Genomic DNA, 9,942 nt, shown 5'->3' with positions numbered 1-9,942 from the left:
TGCATTGAAACGTATCGCTCTCTGTCACTTTCTCAGTAAAATCATATTAAAACGCTGTATATGCGACGACGACGACGAATAACGAAGTCTATCCAATTCAGTGTCTATTCGTCTCGTTTTCACTCATTGATTGTTTGGTCGTGCTGTCGGTCGTACAATTCGGCTGTTGTTTCAGTGTTTTTCTTTCCTTTTCATGTGTGTATTGTGTGTGTGTGTGTGTGTGTATGTATATCACATCGCATATATACAAAAATGTACATTGTGAGTGGCATAATGAATTAAAGAAATCTAGAGACCAGTTCAGAAATATAAGAGTGAGAGAAAAATAAAATATATATCCCGAATACACACAGAATAACCGAAGAGATTGTATTTATATTTTTCGTTTGTTGAGTGTGCATTTTAGTTTTTTGTTGGCGTTGGCTTCTTTAGTCGGACTTAGAGTGGAAGCATTTACATTTTGGTTAGATTTCGAATCGAATTCAATATGGTGCATAAATAAATTTTATTTTTTTTTTCGTTTCTATGTTTCGTTTTCTATACTTCTCTTGACTTGCCAACCAGAGAAACAAAGAACTTAAAAAAAAACCATTGAAGGCAAATTAATGTGAGTGAGTGTGTCTTCGGGAACAGATTAGTCTGCATGGATATTACTTGCAATGAAAAAATGAACACACAAAGAAAAATACTCGATTTAATTAGTGTGCATAGTGTTTAGTTGGTATCGCGGGTGCTATTTTTGGTTGAAGATGTTTGTTTGACTGCAATTAATTGACAGAATTACGACGAAGAGGAGGAGAAGAAGTGAAAAGAAAATAACAACAAATCAAATACCATCGACATCGAAAACGAGTACGTGAATCATCTTGAATTGGATACATAATTGATTCCAGAGCATGAAAAAATACCCATCCATGACATATGCAAAACATAAAACATGGTGAATACTCTTACTTTATTCTGCATGCGATATTTTTTTTTACTCCTCTCTTGTTTCTCTCGTTTTCTTTGTAGCTCATAAGAATTTTTGTTTTTGGGTTAGAATGGTGCCAAAAGTTTTGTGGTGTTTTGTTCTTTGTTTATTATGGAGAACTGTGATTTGGGTATAGCCAAAGACGAAAAGGAAAAAAAAGAAGAAGTTTATTTTGTTAGAATGAAAATCAATTTATGCACTCTGTGTGGTAAGCAGAAAACAAGTACACGACATAGTACATACTATATGATTCTCTACGAGAAACTCTCTCTCCCTCTCGCTGTATGTGAAACACAAAACACATTCTTCTTCACTTGATTTATTTATTGTGGAACTTTCGAAAGAAGAAAAAAAAAGCAAGAAAAAAAAAATCTTTTTTGGCTTCGTCGTTTCTGTTGCTGCTATTGGCACCTAATATAGGCCAAGCTTCGCGAAAATTGAATAAGGTTAAGCCATTGTAAGACCGAAAAAAACAATAGCAATGCAAAACATGTGCCCCGGATCTTGGGCTTCTTTCTCCAAAACACGAAAACAAATTTTTAAATGGCAAATCGCCTTTGTTATGCGAAACAAATTTTCGTTGTTTTTTACTGTGGCTGTGGCTGCGGCTGCTCTTGCTGCAGAAGGTTGTACAGCTAATGTGCGTTTATTTTTCGACAACCAATGATGATGGTTTTATGTAATGAGGCTTCGACGCTTCGTAAATGAACTATTTTTGCATTGGAACAAACGATTTTTGCACTAATAATTACGAGAAAAAGGTAACACAGACATCGAGCTCACGGAGCCAAGAGCGAACCAGAACGACCGAACGTGAACAAACATGAACATACAAAAATGAAGAGAGAAAAAAAAGCAACACGACCATCAGTAAAACCACAAAAACATTTACCAGTTCCATGGAAAACGGCATCAGCCGTGACGATTTTATGAGGGATTGAGCAACAAATGATGTTGTCATTGCACTCGGTGATTTTTCTTATTTCGACATTTTCACTCGTTTTTCTCTATACGTTGTGTACACACAGACACACATCTCTGCACGGATTCCGAAAGACATGAACAGAAAAACACAGATGAATCTCTTCATTCTTTACATGGAAGCTGACTAGCTCTACCATTCGCTTGTTGGTACTTTGTATTATCGTTGATGAATCGTGCATTTCCCACATTTAATTCGATTTGTTTTCCTTTTTTTCTGTGCTTCGCTTTTTTTCTTCATTCATTTTGTCTCTATGCGATTATATTCCGATTCGTTTACAATGCGCGCGTTCATGTGTCAGATTGTGAACTTGCTTCGATTCCATTGTTTGAAAAAATACAGAAAGAAAGAAAAGAAACACATTGAACATTCTTCAATTTGCAGCATATTCTTATCGAAAAAAAAACAACAACAACAACGATGATGATGCCGAGATATTATAAAATAATCATTGCGTTTGCACATGTTGATGACGAGTGTGTGTTATAGAATCATACATTAACAGCACTTGCCTGCACTCAAAATGGTATGCTTAAATGAAATTATTATTTAAATTCCATAACGTAACACATTTCAATTAGACAGACGGGTGTAAAAAGTAGCTGTACAATTCAGCTCGGCAAGCGACACATTGTGGCAATTTTCTCGGTTCGCATGAACTCTACTTCAGCTGCTACGACATTCGTCAGTGACACTAGAAAAATGAGACCATGAGACATTTTCACTTTTTCTTCGGTATTTGCTGCGACCAATTTGTCGTTACATTTGCTGTCGGCCAAATTGGTTATATCAAGTGGCTTTTTGCGGTTGATGCTGCGTTTTTTCACGGTGTCTACACCTGTAACAAGGAATTCGTCAGCGTTTCACTTCAATTCCATTAAATTCTTTGCCACTAGACGTGATTTTCATTCCACACACACCGAAAATAAAAAAACATTCCGAACAAAAAGCATTTCTCCGAATTTTTGTTACAGAATCTCTGGCCACTCAGAATTTCAATCATTTCATTTCCGCATTTCAAGTGGTTCGAATTGTTTTTTCCTTATTTTCGCTTTCGGTCAACTCTTTCTACGTTGATAAACTTTTTTTTATCATTGTTCAACATAAACGAATTGCGTCTATTTTGTTTTTGTTATCTCCACAATAAGGATAAAAAAAAGCATAATATTTTTTTCATTCGCTACACTCATTTTGAATACGTGCTTATCTGAAATCCGCAAAGCTTCACTCTTTGCTATAGTTGCAATTAAAGTTGTTGAAAAATAAAGCGAAAAAAAAACAGCAGAATAAATACCGAGAGAGAGAGAGAGAGAGAGAGAGAGAGAGAGGGAGAAAGAGTCGCAATTCAGAATAAACATGTCCTCTTTATTCGAAGCAGACGTGCTTCAACGAGTAATGGTCACCCATTACTATGATTATTGTTATTATTCTCTACTGTTTCGCACAGCATATTGTTGTTTATTTATTCATATTTTTTATATCCCTCTCACTCGTCTACATTCACACATAAACGGTTAAAAATGGCTTTAAATTTTCTTGCACCATTTCCATTTTTTGATTGTGTTGAAGCGCTATTAATTGCCTTGACGACCGATCATCAGCTCATCGTGGAAAAACTGTTGTTGTGAACCGAATTGTTCATTCCGAAACCGAAAATGTTGTTACTTTACATTGAACAATCAAAATTTGCTTGAAATACATGTACAACAAACTTGAAAACAAAAGCCATGATGATATTGTCAAAAAAAAAGGCGTTACAATTCGTCGGTCACAATAGCTAACGGCATTTTAATTGGAAAGAAATACAATAATAACCGGGAAAGAGAGAGAGAGAGAGATCGAGGAGAAAAAAGAGCAATTGAACTGAATTGTTGGCGTAAAAAATATGGGAACTCTCGTTTTAATTAAAACAAATATAACGATTTAAAAATCCATTGAAATGTGAATAAAAGCGAACGAAATTTACCGGCTTCGTGGCAAATTTTTATAATGACGGATATTATTCTGATTTATTTTTTATTCATTCATTCGGCGACAACACTTCCGCGCGCAAACAAAGAAGTGAACCGAACGACAGAGAGAGAGAGAGAGAGAGAGAGAGGAAAAATATCGAATCAAATGTAGCATGTCCCTCGATGGACAAACACATGGTATCATAGCTAACAACAATATTGGCAAGTAAACACCAATATACACGAGCACTCAGAGCATAAATTGTCTCTTTCATACGCACAACAAACGCACAATGAACAAAAAACCAGCCAAATGACTAATCGAATAATTAATTTATGATTCTTGCATGTGTTACAAGTTCATTGACATACACAATAACGACATGATCGATGGTGGAGTTGTGTGCGTTGTGCGCCGCGCGCAGCGCACACAATATTGTCGTTAGATAGAGAGCACACACAGAGCACATAAACTCACTCACTCTCTCTCGTTCGCCGCTTTAAAATAACAATCGCTCAAATCGTGTCGCATTTATAAATTTAAGCAGCATGTGCATTGAGCTGTTGAATATATGTAGTAACATTTATGTGCGCCATATCCACTTTAAAATGTGAATATTAACTTTAGCGAGACACACTCACTCACTGTTTCGTTTAGCATTTTGTTCGTTGTGATGCCATCGTCATCGTCGACGTCGTCGTCATCGTGTGGTGCTAATTTGTTCAAAAACGTGTTCCTGTCTCTGGCTGCTGAACTGAATTTTATATGCTAGCCCATTACTTGAATGCTCTTGTTTGTCAAATTAATCGCGCGAAAATTTTCAATCGCACTCTGTTCTGTACAACCTCGTTCTCCTAGGTTTGCTGGTTCTTTTATTTGTACACACAAATCTACAGTGATATGTACAAATAAAATGAGCAAAAGCAAACTCTCGCACCAAAACGATGTAGATCGTCGACGTCGTCGTTGTCATCAGAGTCGCGCGCGATGACTCACACACACAGTCATTTAAAGTGTATTCGGTAATTTATTTTTCGACAGTACTGTCTCCGTTCGTCTCTAGAACCGTTTCTAGAATAAAATATGTGTACTGTCATTTGGGTGCTTTTTTGTGTCTCTTTTAAAAAATGTTCTGTTCATTTATGTTTTTTTCTGTGTCTGAATTGTTCTCTTACATCGTTTTTGTATGTTCTGGGCAGGTGATTTTGATTCAAACAAATCGTTTGGGTCGGCTATTGTTCTGATTTGAATTAACGTAACAGCAACAACTACAAAAACATAGCGCGTCTGATTATCGCTTTCATTTCGTGTGCATTTATTTATGTGGAATTCCGTACATTTAGATTGACAATCAGCGTTGGTGGCTTTGGCTTTATCATGAAGTTCGAAAATGCCATCGGCGGCTACCAATCTCTAGGTAAAATAAAGCCTAATGGCATTCCACAATCGATGAATTTTACTTTTTGTGTTGTGCAGCATACATTTATTGTTTTATTTATTGTCATCGCAACTCGGTGTCCGCAACTACACCAAATGTGGTTTCAATGAGCTAAATAATTTGTAAACCGTGTACTACACGCCATTGTTTCATAAATTTGTGATGGCGCAAAACAAACCACAAAACACAAAAAACCATAACCGGGCGACGAAACAAAACTCACTGAACTCCAAATAATTCGCATAATTAAAACGAAAAAGCGCAGCAACAGCAACAGCAGCAGCACACACGGAATATAATGTCAATTGTGTAGCGTTGCTCTATTTCGTTGACGCACGAAATATGTATTAAGCCTCATATGACACATGCATATTTTCCATTTTTCATTACGTGAATCTTTAATGCAATGCACTATCTCACCGTGTTGCACATTTCATCCATTTTTCGAAATTCACTCCCAGCCCGGAGAATGAAACACTATTGTGTGTGCTGGGAGCTCGGTGTAGATGTTTCAACTCTTCTGTTTTTTTTATTGAAATTCTACAGTCTTTTTAGTCTATTCATTGCTTTCGGCAAAACAACAACAAAATAATAATCTTCTTGAAATAGATTTCCGAATGTTGGTAGCTCTGTGGTTATAGCCATTGGCTACGGCACACACACACACACACACACTTTCCGCTCATTTCGAGCCAAGATATTTACATTAAGACTTCATTTTCCTAATTGTTTACACGACGAATCAAAAAAAAAACAACGACGTGGAATAGAAGCATCCATCTGTATCTCTCCATTGGCGAAATCTAGCGCACACCTTGCTTCTTGTGGAACTTTATTTAATACTTTTTAAAAATATCATGCAGAGAGAAAATGAATTTTCGCTACAAACGGTGAAAATGGGTAAATAGACTCGGGCAACCGTCTGAAAATGATCTCTTTGCTGTTCGTGTCTTTTTCTACTTTGATTAAAGATTCAACTCAAAGGCGTACACACACTCTTCCGTTTTAATCGGAAAATTTCCATCGAAATTTTGAAATTATTTCGACCCGAATCAAAATAACCGGAAACCGAAACATTTCCTCTTCATGCATCAGCATCACAATCATTAATTACATTTCATCACTGGAAAGCGGATTAAACCGCGCTCTCGATTTTTTTTTAATTAAATGAAATGTGAATGCATTGATGCGCTGTACTTTTTTTTGCGCTCTGTGTGTCTCTTTGTTTGACAAAAATGTCAATGGGGTAAAATTAATGCTAGAGGGATATTGACGATGTAACTAAATTGCTTTCCATTACATGCATCGCGTGAATGCATATTCCATTTAAACGATCAAATCGTGCCAAATCCGAAATATACTCCGCACACACCAATCCTCCCAGGGCAAAGTGGGTCTATGTGCTGGCAGTAATAGCGTGTGTTTGTGTGCAACAGTAGTAAATAATGCACTTTTCTGACGTAATTACTCAACAATGCACTCATATCTCTTCTTGACTGAAGAGTGAATTGCTAAATGATAAATTGTATTTCATGATTTCAATCAAGCAAACGATAAAGCCTGGGTACGCGCGCACTCGCATTTGCATCGCTTCGCCTCACCAATTAGCAATCTAATTTAATAACATATTTTACATTTTAGATTTTCATATCAAAGAAAAGACCAGAGAGCGAGAGCGAGAATCTTATCAAATTAATCAAAACTGTTATCTTTCTCATTTGCAGTAGACGACAGTAGAAAGAGCATCCAGAAGTAACAGCCAGTCAACTCAAGAAGAAAACGGACAGCAAAGCAGTTTGTGACATTGAGCGCATCGAAAGGGTGACACATTGTCAAATCGAATTGTAAACGCAACGCATTCGCAGCTCAATCATGATAAAAACTTGTTGAAAATAGCTCTCGACTCAATACGTTCTTGCTCAACACATTACTTGGTGGGACAATCAAAACCAGAAATAATACAATAGAATGTGAAAAAAAAACACATACACAAAGAGAGAGTGAGAGACTTAATTAAATTTGTGTGCGGTCGATTTTGAAATAAATAATGCAAAACACGGTAGCAGTCAGTCAAAGTGTACAAATGCAATCGTGAATAAAGACCACTTATCATAAACATCAATATTTACACGAAAACAAAGGGAAACAGATATATTACAGCAGTAGCGCAGCAACAGCAAAAAAAATAGAGACTACATATAATAATTACGATAAACTTGGTCAACCTTGGCATAATTAACGCGTGTGTAACTCGCTTGTTTTTTTGTCGTCTTTTAAATTTGAAAATCGTTTTCCTGCGTGCTATTGAACGAATGCAACGACTGGAATTGCGCATTCTAAATCTTGATTCGTATGACAAAAGACCGTTGTTTTTTATTCTACCGTGAAATCGCGCGGAGAGGATATGGTTCGTAAAGTGAAAATGCATTTATGAATCGAGTGAAACAAACAGTTTTATTGCATTGTGTATGTGTAAGTGTTTGTTTTTTCTTGCGTTAGAGTACAAACAGTGCATTTTACGTTCCAATAAAAATCAACTTAAATAGAGAGAAAAAAACCCACACACATCAACTTAAACAGTCGATGGAAATCGTCTAGAGGAAATAATCTATCCACGAGCAATAAAATACAACTCAAAAGCACCAGCAACAGCAAAAAAAAGCAACCAATTCATCTATTCACAGATCAACGCATTTCCATATAGCATCATTGTTTCATCGTTTCGTTTTCTACCACCGAACCATGCAAATTCAATCAACGTTTCCAATATAACACTTTAAAAAGAAATTTTCGCACGAAAACAACAGCAACACAACAATCCAAATACACTGAAGCAAAAGTTTTATTTTGAAACACATAAAAATTGTGTAAAATATATCGATGAAAACAGCCATTGATGTGAAGTGTCGTGTTCAAATGTGAATGAGAACATTCCGAAAAATTGATTTTATTCTGTGAAATCCGTGAAACAAAAGGAACAATAACATTCAGCAGTAACAACAACGCAAATCATCAGCTTTTATTGATGCTTTCAATCTTTACGTGATTTTTTTGATATTTTCCAATCCATTTTTCTAGATTACAATATATGATATATTAAATTGAAAGAGAAAAAGATAAACAAACTGCAAAAATAAACAGAAAAAGAAGGAATAGTACGGACACAGAGTGAACGAAAATAAATGTAATTGGATTGTTGCATTTGCGTCCATTTCGTTTGGCGGCACGTTTGTGGATAACATATTACTGACAAAAAAAAAACAAAACACGTGAACAAACCAAGAGAGTGAAGGTACACGATATATCATATCATCGAAAATAGACTTCACATTTAACATAGACAAACAGTGTGAGTGTGTGTGTGTGTGTGTGTGTGTGTGTTGTGCAAAATCAGCGCGCATCATATGCAGTGACAGTGAAACCTACAAAGAAAGAAGAAAAAAAAACAAATCGTTGGAAACAAGCAAAACGAGGAGCGTTTCAACCTGAACGAGTGTGTTATTTGTTGAACCATCATGTGCATGCACAAACATTGGAACAGTTGAATTCACACACACAAACACACAGAAAAAATGGCAACACCAACAACGGGGCAAACAATAATGATTAAATAATATGTTTGTGCATGATTTGCGATTGATTTCATTCAGTACACAACGGAACAGCAGTAATACCACTGTACCCGATGACAAATTAGCAAAGCCGCCACAGAACAATTAAGAGGCGAGAGAATTGTCAAAGAAGAAAAAAGAAAGAAACGAAGACTATCCAATTTCATCGAGGCAATGGCAATGTAAACATAAACCACAAGATATTAAATGAATCATCTTGCTATGTCTCGTTGTCCAAGATATTAGCCACTGTGTTCAGCTGTTTCGTATCCCATTGTGATACGGTATTGTGTGAGTGCGTGCATGAGTCACAAGCAGAAGAATAAATAAATTCACCGCTAGCGGAATTGTGTCGAAGAACAATTTAACGAGAAAAATTGTGTTTGCCAAAAAAAAGAAAAGAAAAAAAACGTGGAGCGCACGTTCGGCATTCTGTGGAATCAGTGCAATTCGACTTGAAATTTGTTTGTTTTCATTTTGTCATATAATGTTAAATCAATATATATTCCGGGTTTTCGACGTTATTTTCATTGTTGGATTACAGTTTTCGTTGTGAAAATTGCGTTCTCCGTTAACTTGCAACGTGTGTGTTGGTATATGTGAATGTGTTTGTGCTTTTCTTCTTCTTTTTTTTACCACTGCCAATTCCAATTTTCGAAGCTTACTCTCGTCATCGCTTCGAATGTGTGTTCTCTATTTCAAATTGCAACGCTTCGAATTGAAACCGACGAAAAAAAAGCATTGTTTGTGCATAAAAGTGGATAATATAAAGACCAAACTCTGTGCATTTCGCCTAAATATTCGGTGCATGCCCCGGAAACTTTCATTCTCGCTGTGTATAAGTTTGGGCAAGCAAACAAACTAGCTAGCGACAGACGACGGCCGCATCGAATTCTCATCTCGATTCGGTGAACAACAAAATAGTAGACAGTAACACAACGACGACGACGACGACGACGACGACGACGACGACGACGACGACGAC

At 36.4% G+C, this 9,942-nt stretch overlaps 1 protein-coding gene across 2 annotated transcripts in view; it reads left to right on the top strand.

Annotated features, from left to right (window-relative positions):
- The first annotated feature begins 275 nt into the window (after nucleotides 1-275).
- The window catches only part of LOC129565348 (disintegrin and metalloproteinase domain-containing protein 10), an 18,567-nt gene continuing 8,900 nt past the window's right edge, over nucleotides 276-9,942 (top strand). For both annotated transcript variants that reach the window (XR_008687602.1, XM_055440135.1), the window contains exons 1-2: nucleotides 276-940; nucleotides 7,071-9,942. The exon at nucleotides 7,071-9,942 is cut by the window's right edge and continues 177 nt beyond it. The gene's annotated coding sequence lies outside the window, so the exon portion shown is untranslated. The remainder of the gene's footprint in view (nucleotides 941-7,070) is intronic.

The sequence above is a fragment of the Sitodiplosis mosellana genome, unplaced genomic scaffold, assembly GCF_009176505.1.
Source record: "Sitodiplosis mosellana isolate CC-2019 unplaced genomic scaffold, AAFC_SMos_1.0 Smas_scaffold_2, whole genome shotgun sequence".
Classification (NCBI taxonomy): domain Eukaryota; kingdom Metazoa; phylum Arthropoda; class Insecta; order Diptera; family Cecidomyiidae; genus Sitodiplosis; species Sitodiplosis mosellana.
This window is presented reverse-complemented; position numbering and strand designations above follow the sequence as displayed.